We start from the raw sequence: 15,096 nt of genomic DNA on the forward strand, positions 1-15,096 counted from the left end.
CTGGCGTGCATTGAGCACTTCCTCGGTGCTCAGCACTGCACCAAGAGTTTTATACACACGCTCTTATTTAACACGTGTCTTTTTCCCTCTTGGGAAGCTGCACTTCTATTCAATTGCTTTGCCAGGGCTTCCTAACCAGGAATTGAGGATCTAGGTGTCTGCTGAAGTCCAGTGTGGAGAGTACTAGAGTAGAAGTCAGGAGAACTCAGCATCGGTACTCCATTCGCATCACTGATCTGGCTCTCTGGCTTGATTTTCTCACCTGTCCAAAGAAGAGGGGTCATCTGAGATCAGAGGTTGTCAGTCACAGACTGCATTAGAATTCTGGTCTATGTAAAATCTAAGCTCACTTCCAGATCAAACGCTACATGACTGTTGGAGGCTGCAGAAGACAATGTAGCATGATGATTAAGAGCCCAGGCTTGTTTAAGCAATAAAAAAATAATTAATTAATTAATTAATTAATTAATTAAAAAAAAAAAAGACCCCAGGCTTCGAGGACCCGATGTGCATCCTGACTCCATCGATTTCAGTTGTGCAATTATGGATAAGTTACTCTACTCTCCAAAGCCTCAGCTTTTTCATTGTTAAAGTTAGGATAATAATACTACTACTAATCTCTCTAGTTATTATGAACACTGAATAAGTTAATACTTAAGCAGTGCTCAAAAGGACTTAATACATTTTGTTGTTAATCCTCGCCCGAGGATATCTTTCCATTGATTTTTAGAGAGAGTGGAAAGAAGGGTGAGAGAGAGAGAGAGAAAGAGAGAGAGAAACATCAATGTGAGAGAGACACATTGACTGGGCCTGCAACCCTTGATCAGAATCAAATCCGGGACCCTTCAGTCCACAGGCTGACACTCTATCCACTGAGCCAAACTGGCTAGGGCAGAAGTGCTTAATACATTTTTTTTTCAGGTGTTTTTTTTTTTTATTTCAAGAAAAAAGTTTTAAATATAATAATGTTACATGCAATAAGCCTTAATATTTCAAGAAAAACGATTTTAAATATGATAATGTTACATGCAATAAACACCAATTATTCAAAAAAATGATCTTACATATAATAATATTACATGCAATAAACATTAAGAATAAAAGGATTTTTTTAAAGTTCACAACTGTTATCTAAGAGTGCTGTTAATATTTTCATTTTTTTATTCCTATTTTTATTACCACCAAGCCTTACTCGGCCCCCCAAGATGGCCGCCATCATCGCCCTCCCACGTTCTCTGGTATTCCTAATGGAAGGGAGGAAAGCTAATGGGAATGGCCTCTCCCCGCTTTGCTCATGGATTTCCCATGATACATTGGCAGCCTTTCGTCCATATTTGGACTCTATAATCGCCATCCTCCTGTTTCTCTCTGTCCTCCATGATCTTTGAAAAATAAAAAGCAACTCCTTCCCCAAAGGAAAGATTGAGCTCATGCCGTGAAATCTAAACTCCTCCGCTGGGCCTTTTATGCCCTTCGACAGCTGGGCTGACCGCTTCCTGTCCTTCAGGTCTCAGCCAAGTGCCACCTCCTCAGCAAGCCTTCCTAGACCACCCAACTGAAGAAGCCAAACCATGATCGGGATTCCATGTTGTATTTCCTCCGTAGCATTTACTTCTATGTACACCTGTTTTGTTCACTTGAATCTTTACTGTTTTGTTGCCTGTATTCCCCTCCTGCCCCAGCTAGAATGAGAGTGGGGCCTTATCTGTCTCATTCACTGTTACATCCCCCGGGGCCTGGCACAGAGCTTGGCAAGTTGGAGCTCTTCGTTCATACTGATTGACTACCTGGGCTCAGTTCTACTCTCGGCGTTGTCACTCACAGACTGTGAAACTTTGGGCAAGACATTCCATCTCTACAATGGGGATTGGCTCTATCCCCTGGGAGAGTTTGGAATGCCTAACGCACTGCTCCCCATTATCATTAACTTCCTACACCTCTGTGACAGAAACCTTAGCCCAGGACCCTTGTCACCTTACCCAGGACTCTCATCTCACCGTGGAGGCAGCTGAGGACCAGAAAGATAAAGTTACTTGTCTAAAGCGACGCAGCCAGCTGCTTTGCTCATCTTGCAAACTCACTTCTCTTTCCCCTTGACATGGAAACCTGGCTCTAGCGAAATTAATTAGCCTGGCTTCTGCTCAGAGCTGCTATCCCAGCACGTGTGGCTCCATGTAAGCATCTCACCCACGGAGGCTCGCTCAGCCTCATCTCTGCGTGTGTGTAACTCTCACCTCCTCTAGGAAGTCACTCAATGGACCTCACATGGATCTGACTGCTCCATTTTTCTCTGTATCTTCAGCAAATGTGGACTCCATGCTAGCCCAGGAATATTCCATGTGCACTTACCTGCCCTTTGCTAATTAAATGTCAAACTCGTTTGCTAAGATTGGACGACAGCCACCCTAAACTGGAAACTCATCAACACCAAGGCTTCCTTTTCTTTTAGTTCAGTCTCCATGGCAATCCCCATAGCAGATGTGGACTGCTTGGCAGAGCCAGATGGGTGCAGGAGGTTCAAAGTAGATGATGATCAGCCCAAAAGGAGGAGGCACTGAGGCCAGAAGGAGGCAACCACAGAATTCGGTTTGGAGACTTCGAGTTCCCTGCTCTCAGGTCCTGATGATTCCCCAACATCAGGACCAAGCATGACTTCCGCCTACCTGTAAAACCCAGCATCCCGGAGTATCTCCCCAAAAAGAATTAAGGAGAAAGAGAGGAGGCTAAGAAATGAAGGAGAATAAGCTCTATGATCTCAGCCATGGGGAGGGACATGGCTGAAAGAAATATCCCAGCCCTAGCTGGTTTGGCTCAGTGGATAGAGCATCGGCCTGCGAACTGAAAGGCCCCAGGTTCGATTCTGGTCAAGGGCACATGCCCAGGTTGTGGGCTCAATCTCGAGTGGGAGACTTGCAGGAGGCAGCCGATCCATGATTCTCTCTCATCATGGATGTTTCTATCTCTCCCTCTTCCTTCCTCTCTGAAATCAATAAAAATATGTATTTTTTAAAAATCTCCCAGTTCCTCAGATTAGACACTGTTAAGTCACTGATTTACCATGTGAGGATTTAGACCAGGTTTTACACAGAAAAGAGATTTCAGGACTTGCCATTTGTGTGCGTGTGCGCTTTACATCGCCACCATTCTGTGTCAGAGATCCCTGAACATCCCAGATGTGTTTCATCTGCTCTTCGTGGAAACTGCCACAGAGCTGGGCACGGCAGATGACAGCTCCAAAGGCCCAGGCTCTGGGAAGCTGCTTGGAAGGCTCAGGCAGTGAGCCGCCTCATCCACTGGCTTCCTCACGTGCTGGCCCCCTTGGCCAATCCTCTCCCAGATGTGGAGACAGCTGAAGCAGCTGGACACGCATCTAAGGACCCGTGAATTATAGCTCTGGGCCTGGGTCCATTCTTCTTTGCTCAGAGGAAATATTTAACTCTACTTTCCCCCTCTCAGCCACCCACTCTGTCTTTTCCTCTGGGGTTTAACTCCTGCTTGTTCTCTTGGAGCTAGGAGGCTAGAACAAAGGGTCCTGATTAGACTCTGGGAAACTCACCGAATAATGCATCCAGGCTGCCTCCTGCTAGCACCCTGACTCCACCTTATACAGCCATGTTCCTCGCAGGGGGAGGGTAAATTAATAGAAGAGTAGTCTTACAATAGTCTCACACATCAAGTCTGCAGAGTAAAGAACATCATTTGGTACTCTTGCAATTAGAAAGCATGATAGATACCATTCTCACCTCCGGAGTTTGCAATTTACTTGATCAGTTCTGCCAAGAAAACCCGAGGTGAGCTAAGGCTCTTGCTCTCTTCATTTCGGTAAATTAGGGGGTAGGCACTGTGTTCCTCCATTCTCTCCTCTTAGCACAACCCTCTCCCTTCCACTTCTCTATTCCCTGCCTGGCCTCAGCACCCCCATGCTTTCTGTCAGCTCTCTCTCATTCTTCTCATGCACCCACACTCCCCTTTCTCAAAATTTGCTGCTGCCAGCATCTTCATTTACACCAGGGTGAAAAAATAGCTGATAACAGCTTTACAATGTTTCCATTCACATATATTTACACCTTAAAAAGATCAAAGCCTTTTTCTAAACAAAGCTCTGATAGTAGAATGTCAGACAGTGACCAGAGAGGGGTACTTTAAGAGGGGAGGGGGGAGAAAGGGGCAACCAAAGACTCCTGAGGTCAGGTCACCCCTGGGGTGGTGCAGGTTGCCCACCAGGGGGCACAATTCTTATAAATGAGAAACAAATGATTCCATCTTCCCCCCCCCTGTCACCCATCATTCTCACTGAGCCAAACAGGTTGGGAGCATTCTGACTGTGCCTTCCAAGATGAGGGGTTTCCAATTAGTGAGCTACTGCCCTGTTTTGTCCCTCTGGCATCTCATTTAGAAACACTTTGCAGAATGCCTGCCTCCTTCGTCCCTATCTCTTACTAACCTCATCCATGCACATTACCGCACTCCATGCTTCACACTCCCTCACCTCACTCTTTTATTTTTTAAACTTTAAGCTTTTAATTTTTTAAAATATATTTTTATTGATTTCAGAGAGGAAGGGAGCGGGAGAGAGATAGAAACATCAATGATGAGAGAGAATCATTGATCAGCTGGCTCCTGCACGCCCCCTACTGGGGATTGAGCCTGCAACCCGGGCATGTGCCCTTGACCAGAATCAAACCTGGGACCCTTCAGTCTGCAGACCAATGCTCTATCCACTGAGCCAGATTAGCTAGGGCTTCAGGTCACTCTTGAAGTGGAGAGGTCAGTGGGCAATGGGGATGAGTGGCATGGACACCAAGGTGAGAGTGGGGAGTCCAGCCTGGCAAAGGAAATCTCTAACTGAGCATCCACAGTCTGACATACATGAGGCTTAGGGGCGTGAGTCCTCTCTGATCCTCAAGACCATTAGAAATTAAAGGGCAGGAAACTCTGGTGTTTAACTAAAGAAGAACATGAGACCATCCCTTGACCCAGGCCGGTGGCAGGAGGAAAGCTGTTTGTGGCTCTCACGGCTCAGGCCCACCTCCCACCTGAGTGTGGGTCCCAGAGCAGAGCCCTCTCTCCTCTCACCCCCCACCCCCTGGGCTCCCCCGTGCCCTGCTGAGAGGCCAGATGTGATCTCCTGTTTTTCAAAAGGCTGTCCGGGCTTTGCCTGCCCTCGCTTCCTCTTCCCTGCACCTCAGTGCCCCTCCCTTGTCACTGCTGAGAGCCAAGAGGTGATGGGATCCAGGAATGTCGCTTCTTAGCCAACCTGGCGGGAGCAGCCCAGCAAAGTGTCCAATACTTTCAAGCTGTGGTTGGGGAGACTCCAAATAGCAAGTCACTCCAAGCAAAGATCTCTCCCTCCCTCCCCTTTGCTGTCCACGCCAGCCAGGAATCTTCTCCACATCAGGACAGCCCACCCTCAACGGACCAACTGGAAGGCACCTGTAGACCACAGAGCCCAGGTGGGTGAAAATCACTGCGTTTCATTTAAAAAAAAAAAAAAAAAAAAAAAAAAAAAAAACATGGTACTCCTGCTTCCGGAAAGGCCCCAGATGTGTGTGTGGGGGGGAGGGGGGGGCGGGGGGGGCGGGGCGCGGGGAGTGGGGGAGACAGCAACAATGGAGACTGGACAGGCAGTCTTCACCTCTGCTCTCGGAGCTGTGAAAAGAAAGAAAGTGGAAAATCAAGAAGCAAAGGGATGAGTAGAAAATTAAAAGGAAACAAAGAGAATCCCTATTTCACACATATTCAAATAGCAGAATGTACGCACAGCTTCAGGCTCCCAAATTCATGTTCCCAAGCCCGTCACTGCCTGAGCTTCATTGAGGTGCATCCATCCCGCCTCGCAACCCCAGAGAGTCCTTAGATCTAAAACCAAGCCCCCTTCTATGCACGTCCCCAAAACAACATACACGTGCATTTTACCTCTTCCTCCTGTTTTCCTCAACTCAGCCAATGGCTTCCCTATTCACCTCACTACTCAATCTGTCACCCTCATCTCCTTCCTCGGCCCCCTGCACCATCACCAGTTACCCCGATGGGCTAACTCAAAAAGGCTCCAAAGGATTTCCTGTCCATCTCCACCACCACTTCCTTCACTCAGACCATGCCATGCCTGGAGAGTCCAGCCTCACAGGTCTCCATCACTCCAGTCTCTTCCTCAATGCAACCGTTAGTCTACATAATCGCTAGCTACCTTCCTAAGAGACAAATGCAGTCCTATCACTTCCCTGCTCACAAGTCTTCAATGAGTCTGCATCGCCCTCTGGGAGAGAGCTCATGGTACCCAGGTAATGAATATGCCCCTTCAACTGGCCGCAGGTGACTGTTCTGGCTTCAATGCCTACCACTCCTTGGCACCTGACACTCCAGGCCTGCAAGACTCAATGAACTCAATTACTTTCCCAAATGCAAAAGGTTCGTGTGTGTGTGTGTGTGTGTGTGTGTGTGTCCATCTTTCTGAAATGGTTCCCCCCTCCAATGTCTGGTGAACGACTGCTTATTCATTAGGGTCCAATAAAAATAGCACTTAAGTGGATACTTTTCCATCCTGATCTCTGCCCATCAAAACACAGCTATCACTACCTTCTCTGGGCTCTCATAACTTATTAATCAATCCACTCAGCAAATGTTTCCTGAATTCCTACTCTGTGTGCCAGGCTTTTCTGCAGATAGCTTTAGTATTGTACTTGCAACATTAGATTATCATTATTTTTCTCTTTGACTTTCCCTTTCACCAGACTAGGAACTGTCTGGATAACACAGATGCCGAGGATGCAGGAACTGCCTTCCGTATTTCTTTGCCCATGTTGCCTAGGACCATTTCTGGCACATAGTAGGTTTATGAAATTATTTACTAACCTGAAAAATACAGGGAATGGGGAGCTGAGAAAGGAAAAGAAGAAAATTTAGTAAATTCCAAGGAGAAGAGAGAAAACTGGGACAGGAGCTACAGAGATGAGAGCAAGAGAAAAGGAAGAAAGAGGAGAAATGAAAGGTGTACCCCTCCTCTCACCACCGAGAGAGAGAGAGACAGAGAGAGAGAGAGAGAGAGAGAGAGAGAGAGAGAGAGAGAGAGAGAGAGAGGTGGGGAGAATGAATGGATGTGTGAATGTGCGCACATACACACACACAAGGCAAGATACTAAAGAAGTCTTCAAAGTTGGAAGCACCAGGCCATTTCTATCCCTCTCCCCTTCCCATTCCTCCCCTGCCATGTGGCTGCTCCAAATCCCACTCTTCCTCAATCCTCAGGCCTCCCCTGTGTCCCCATCACGCTTTGAGACATCCAAGAAATACCCCCACATTCTTAGTGTCACACCAGGGAAACACTACTTTGTGAGTCACTGACATGGCTAAATTCTAAGTGCTCGGAATGCTCCCATAATGGAAGGTTCTTTTCCTAGGGGGAAAACAAAAATACCAAAGGGAGAGTTCTGAAGGAAGGCAGCGTGGTCAGGCTGGGTGACAGGGTTGCTGAAATAGAGCCGCGTGTCCCACTGCACTCCGTGGGCCTGGATTCTGCTGCCAGGCCCACCTCCAGGCAGCTCTGTGACTCGGGGCATTTCACACAAACCCTGGGAGCTCGGGTTCTGCTTTGCACAGAGAGTGGGATTAGCCATGACATGGAGAGAACATGGGACTGATGACCCAAGTTCCGGCCCTAACCTTCTGTCAGCCAGCTGTGTGACTCTAGGAAAGTGACATCCTCATAGGTCTCCACTGACCATCTGCAAAGTGAGAGGCTAGAAAAAGGTGTTTCCACCTCTGATGTCTATGTCCTTCTTTAAAATTGTCTAATGCCAATGAGCCCGATGAGACGTCACACGGAGCCGAAGAACATTCTGAAAAAAAATCACCCCAGTCATCTCAGGAAGTGGGGTTGGCAGACAGCTGCACAATTTGCACTAGACCTGGATGTCTAAAAGAAAAAGAAAAAAAAAACTGATTTTTTTTTATCCAAAGTCAAAAGAATGCTAATTTCCTCTACTACTCAAGAATACGTGAAAAGTGAGATGGATGAGGCTGTAAAGTCCTCATAATCTCACCTCCCAACCCCACTCATGAATCCTTTTTCAACACACCTGCAAATACTTAGGAGCCCTGACATATGTCCCTGGCTCCCTGATTTCTCCATCGTGCTACAGCCACAGTGTCTGAAGTTCTACCCTTAGTGGTTTATTTCTTTGGGCTCCCCTTCCTAGGGTCTTTTAAAATCAAACACCCCTAGCAGTACTCATTATCACACCAAAGTGTTCATGACTTGGATTCCGTTCTGTCCATTCTCTTCTGACAGGTGAGCACCTGGGTCAACTCTAAAAGAAGGGACACCCTGAAGGGAGATGGTGTGGCTCAGCTGGTTGGGTATTGTCCTGAGCACCGAAAGGTTGCCAGTTTGATTCCCAGTCAGGGCACAAGCCAGGAAGCATCCAATCAACGTTTCACTCACACATCGATCTTTCTCTCTTTCTCCCCATCTCCCTTCCTCTCTCTCTAAAAATCAATGTTAAAAATCTGTGAAGGAGAAGGAGAAGGAGAAGGAAAAGGAGAAGGAGAAGGAGAAGGAGAAGGAGAAGGAGAAGGAGAAGGAGAAGGAGAAGGAGAAGGAGAAGGAGAAGGAGAAGGAGAAGGAGAAGGAGGAGAAGGAGGAGAAGAAGGAGGAGAAGAAGAAGGAGAAGAAGGAGGAGGAGGAGGAGGAGGAGGAGGAGGAGGAGGAGGAGGAGGAGGAGGAGGAGAGAAGAAGAAGAAGAAGAAGAAGAAGAAGGAGAAGGAGAAGGAGAAGGAGAAGGAGAAGGAGAAGGAGAAGGAGAAGGAGAAGGAGAAGGAGAAGGAGAAGGAGAAGGAGAAGGAGAAGGAGAAGGAGAAGGAGAAGGAGAAGGAGAAGGAGAAGGAGAAGGGACCGGTGCCAAGATTCACTCCAGATACTCTGCAACTATTCTGCCAGGCCAGATGTGAACACATATCTGTGATGACAATGATGATAGAAAACAATGAACATTTACAAATGCTTACTAAGGTGCCAAGCACTTCACCTTCTGATTCATGGTAAACACATTCATTAAAAATGGACAGTTTTTATATCAAGTCCCTTGGTGACCTTGAATAAGCACCTCACCTGCTCAGAGAACTCACCCTCCATCCTGAAATCCCAGCTCCTTTCCTTTGTCTCTCTTTTCTTCCTTTTAAAACAAGGGGAAAAGGGTGCAGCCGGGCAAGTCAGTACAATAAAAAATATATGTACAGGGGTGTGTGTGTGTGTGTGTGTGTGTGTGTGTGTGTGTTATCCGAAGTGATGAACTAGACTAGACCCATTGTTGAGAGAGATTTCAGACCTTCGTAAACCAGCTGTGAAAGGTAAATGTGGTGAGACTCCCATCTGGTGGTTAGAATCAATAAGGAGGGTTTGAGGGACATGTGTTGTTTGCATTCAATAATTAACCGGGATAGAGGAAGCAAACCATTCTCACCATTAAGATGGGCCCAGACCCTGGAGACGTCTCGGCTTGACCAGCTCTCCCAGGCTGTCTGATGAGCTGAGAGACACTGGCCTGATCAAGGCAAAGAAAGGATTGTAGGAAGAGAAGCACAAGTTAGGTTAAGCAGGACAACCACACAACACCGCCTTCAACCTTCTCCAGGGACTGGTTGTCAGACATTTAACGAAGGTCCAGGCTTTTTCTTTGCACAGTTTTGAAGGACTGTTATCTCAGACTTGCGTGACATGACAGAGATTTCTAAACTTTTGAAAGAGTTGTTCTGAAAAACTGTACAAGAAGGTAAATACCAAGTTCCAACAGTGCCACCTGCTGGCCATCAAGTGGCAAGACAAGCATGACCTAAGCCTCTGTTAACATCATGGCCATGGTTATTGCATGTAAGACTCAAGATGTGCAATTAACTCTCAGCAGCCAATTACATTAGGAATCACATATTGTCATCACGGGTACATTCCACAGGTACATTCCTCAGGAAATTTAATGTTTTGGGTGCCCCACAATGAGCCCAATTTGTGGCTGTTAGTCACTGAAAATACAAGTGATAGGAACGAAAAGGTTTGCTTGCTTCTTGGTATAATAAAACCAATTACAATCTGGTCAGCAAGCAAGTCAAGGTCACAATGGCACTACAGTATGTAAAGGTCTGGTTTTCAGTGATCTAGAGCAGTGGTCGCCAACCGGTGGTCCGTGGACCACTGGTGGTCTGTGAGGTCCGAAAGGTTGGTGACCGCTGATCTAGAGAACAGGGAGCTCGCCCATTGAGAGTGTCGGTAAGCTACAGAACGCCAGGTGAAGGTAGGAATCATCAGAGTGGCTAGCGCTTCGCAGGAGTTAGAAACTGAACGTGAAGTAGCCTCAGGAATATGAATTAATGTCTTTCTATCTACTGGGTGAAGTTACAAGGTTCCGTAAGAGAGAATGTTTAGGATTAAGAACAAATTAAAAATAAACAAGAAATGCTTGTATACTTACAAATGATCATCACAAAACACAAAGTCAACACAAGGTGATTGTCAGGACAAAAGTGATGTCCAAAGTCCAACATGCCTGCCTGGACGTGTGCGCGGCAGCAGGAAACATAAGGACCGGAAAACTCTCAGGCAATGCGGGATCTGGTGGTTACACAACAGCCAAAGTTAAAGAAAATGAGCATAAATTGTGGCAAAGGGGTATTATTTTGCTTAGAAAGAGAGAGCTCAGTTTATAGTGAAATGCTGTAACAGGCTTTTGAGAAAAGCTGTTTACCCCCTTCTTGGAGCTCTTTAAAGATAAAGCCTTAGGGTCCCTTCCAGCTCTGTCCTACCACAGTTTAACCTCTGGTTCTAAACAAAGGAAGGCTAATTCAGCATGCGGCATCACCCGCAGAAAAATATTAATTTAATTAGTAGCTTATGAATGTGACCTAGGTTAAGAACACTGTTGCCACCACTTATTAACTGAGTGACCCTAAGCAGTTCCTTAACCCCTCTAAACCTCTTTCTTTTCCTGTAGGCTGCCTTTTTCAAAGGATGGTCATGATAATAAAGTGAAATACGCCATGCCTAGCTCACAGCAAGCACTCAAAGGATGGAAGCTATTATTACTAAAAATTAAAGAAAAATGAGACTTGAGACAGGAGTGGGGAACATCAGGCCCGCAGGCCGTATTAGGCCCACAAAATCATTGGGTCTGGCCCTGCCAAGGCATTAGGGGTGAGTTAATTAAGTGTTTGACCAAATAGAGCAGGCTAATTTTGAAGTTGATAATTTTGTATGGCCCAAGAATGAGGTTATAAATATCCAAATGGCCCTTGGCAGGAAATAAAGTTCCCCACTCCTGCTTTAGAACAATGCCGGGGCCAGAGCAAGCATTCCATTTTCATAAGAAGGTGTGAATTGCAAATGAAATTTAAAAGCAATATAGTTTCTTTATCCTCAGGCAGGGGGTACCCTAGTATTTTAAGGAAAGGATGCCACTAACTGTATGTGTTTGGGCAAGTCCCTAAAACCTCTGCATTGGTTTCTCCTCTGTGATTGCACGTGGAGTAGATTAGATGACCACTACGCTCTCTCCCAAAAGGAGGGAGATTCTTCTAGAGCAGTGGTTCTCAACCTTGGCTGCACATTAGAATCACCTGGGAATCTTTTTAAAATCCTGATTTCTGGGCCTCATCCTCTGGAAATTCTGTTTCTTTGTTACTAATGTTGTGGCCCCACCCCATAACAAAGAAACAGAATTTCCGGAGGATGAGGCCCAGAAATCAGGATTTTTAAAAAGATCCCCAGGTGATTCTAATGTGCAGCCAAGGTTGAGAACCACTGTTCTAGAGAATACCAGAGCTTAGTAGACACTATAAATTGATGACATACACTCTATAAAACTCTAGTAATAAAGTAAGAGATACCAGTTACTAATAGTTCATTAAAAACTCCCAAATCACTACAGACCTATAAAAGAAGGTACTGTAAACATAAAAGCCCTTTAGTTATGTGAGTGTTAATTAAAAATAATGAATAATTGCTAGGCACGGAATTAAAGACAAACATAGATATTTTCATTTTTATATAATTTTCCTTTCATATTCAGAGCAAGAAATTGTTGAGCTTCTTAGTTCATAAGAATCCCATTTACTGAGAGTCTAAATAATCCTACATTCAAAATGTGAGGACTCCAAATTAATGCTTTACCGTAATTCAGGAGTCAGCAAACGTTTTCTGCAGAGGGCTAGAGAGTAAATGTATTTTAGGCTCACTTACCCCTGCTCTTCTAGCACAAGAACAGCCGATGTGTAAATGAATGGCAATGGCTGCACTCCAATAAACCTTTACTGTATTTATGGACGCTGAAATTTTAATTTCATACTGTTTTCAAGCATCATCAAATTTTATAATTTGTTTTCCTCCCCCCCCCCCCACCACCACCACCAATTCGGTTAAAAATGTAAACAACATTCTTAGCTCGTGGACTATACAAAAACAGGCAGCGTGCAGGATTTAACTGGCCGTGTTTGCCAGCCCTGCTGTCATGTTGTATTTTGAGAAGGAACGTGGTGATGTAGAAAATCCAGAATTGGCAGATATCCCTCTGGGATTTGCACTGGGTGGTTGGTTGGTTGGTTGGTTGGTGTTGTTTTGTCCTGCTGTTCTCATCTGCCTTTTTCCTATGGGCTTGCACCACAAACCAGTTTCTCGGTCCCAGAGGCAGGGACACAGGCTCAAGCATAGCTAAGGCAAGCCTGACCCCTTGAGGTCATCCTGCAAGCGGCAGGCGCCACCCAGGCTGAAACGTTGGAATCCAGGTGGGCTGGAGGGAGGGAGAGGGCAGCCATGCAGGCTCCACCCAGCAGTAAGCCTGCCAGTTGTTGTTATTGTTGTTGAAGTTGTTAAAATGGGGCAGGAAAAGTCCTTCTCCACAGGAACTTCCTTCAAGGGCATTTCATTTTCTTAAAACAAAAACAAAACACTCCCAGAGGCTTCCTGGCTGAGACCAGAAGCCTCCAAAGAAATTCAAGACTTTCTCTGGTCTGTGTAAGCCTCCCACTTGTAGCCATGAACATGCATCAGGGAGGAGGGGAGGGAGACTGGGCACAGCCCTCCATCTGCCCCTCTTGGATGCTTGCAAGGGAGAAAGTAGGAAACCCACAGGGAACTAATTGCTATTGAGAACCAGGAGTTTAACTCTGGGAAATGGCAAATCAGGGGCTTTAGGAAGCAAAAATGAAAGATCAGAATCAGGGGGTGGGTGGGTGGGTGGGAAGAGACTAACCGAAGAATTTATATACATAGCCCATGAACACAGACAATAAATAGTGTGGTGAAGGTTTGGGGGCAGGAGGGAGGGGTGGCGGGGGGGGGGGGGGTTATGGGTGTGGGATGGAAGGGGTCAATGGGAGAAACAAGGGAACATCTGTAATATTTTCAACCATAAAGATAAACTTAAAAGAAAAAAATAAATAAAAGTTCCAAAAAAAAAGTTACAACAGGCCTGAAGCAGAATGGGATTCCCCGTGGCCTGCCCAGGTCCCTCTCCCAGGTCACACCCCTGGGCTGGGAGGGTGTGTTTTTGCTAATTTTTGGAAAAAGATGGCCAAGGCCACTCTTTCCATTCCCCTGCCGCCACCGCTAGAAGTGTTTGGGGGAACATCGGAGTCGCCAGTTGTTCCTCTCTTGTAAATTATCCAGGAAAGACCATTCTGCAGCCTGCTGGGTTGGGAAGTTCAGCCTTCCTTTCAGGGAGTGCAAAGCCACCCTTCCCTGCTGCGGGGTCTGCGGCCACAAAGGTACTTTGGGGCTCTGAGAGCCACCTCTGCAGAGGTAACAAGCCCAGAGAGTCTCACGTGCTGCGTGCTGCCTGCTGCACCCCCGTGGCTGCTGGAAGGACTTGGATGGACTAAGAAGAAATGTAGATGACCTCATCTGTCAGTGCCCCCAACACAGGCAGAAAACTCTTCTTACAGAACAGGACCCGGAGTCCTATCTTCAGACCCGTGCCATGAAGACTGGGGTGCCATGCCGGGCTCAGTGGTTGAGCGAAGACCTATGAACCAGGAGGTCAGGGTTCCATTCCCGGACAGCGCACATGCCTGGGTTGCAGGCTCGATCCCCAGTAGGGGGCGTGCCGAAGGCAGCCGATCAATGATTCTCTCATTATTGATGTTTCTATCTCTCACTCCCTCTCCTTTCCTCTCTGAAATCAATAAAAATAAAAAATAAATTTTTAAAAAAGACGGGGGTGCCATGAAGTGCTGTGTTTTGTGGCCTTGAGAGAGGACTGTAGACCATACCATTCCCCGTTCCTTTCTTTGTGTCTCAGTCCCCGTATCCCAGGGGGAGGTGGCAGTGTGGGGCAGAATGAAAGGTGGCTACCTTCCATGAAGTCCCCCACCCCACACCCCCCATACACACACCCCACCCCACCACCCGACACCCCCCATACACACACCCCACCCCACCACCCGACACCCCCCATACACACACCCCACCCCACCACCCCACACCCCAGGAGTTTTCAGGACCAGACATGCAGTTCCAGGTGGCCTGCTACCTTCCTCGTGGGTGACTCCACTCGGCTGCCAACCTCACTTCTGATCATTCACTACTGGGCTGGGTTCTGCCAGCCAGCCCTGGAAGGGGCAGTAACAGCGTCTTTGGTTCCATTCACCAGGTGGTATCTTTCCCTATCCTCCGCTTGGGATGAAAATGTGGTTTTTAGTGGGGAGCATGATTTTTTTAAATATTTTTTTATTGATTTCAGAGAGGGAGAGAGAGAAACATCAACGATGAGAGAGAATTGTTGATCGGCTGGCTCTTGCACGCCCCCTACTGGGGATCCAGCCCACATGTGCCCTGACCGGGAATGGAACCGTGACCTTCTGGTTTATAGGTGGGCACTCAACCACTGAACCATGCTGGCCTGGCAGGGAAGCATGATTTTAACATGATCTTTCCCATCTCTCTCCGTTGCTTCACAATTAAAAGCCCTGGAACCTTTTCTGGAGGAGACCTCTCTTCTACACAATCAGATGCCCAGAGTGGCTGCTACAGGGATCTGAATGCTGTCGCTGGGGGCCACACAGAAGCCACTTCGGAGAATGCGTCCTGGACACTTGGCCTTAAAGGGGGCAGCGCCT

The sequence above is a fragment of the Myotis myotis genome, unplaced genomic scaffold (assembly GCF_014108235.1).
Source record: "Myotis myotis isolate mMyoMyo1 unplaced genomic scaffold, mMyoMyo1.p scaffold_m19_p_20, whole genome shotgun sequence".
Classification (NCBI taxonomy): Eukaryota; Metazoa; Chordata; class Mammalia; order Chiroptera; family Vespertilionidae; genus Myotis; species Myotis myotis.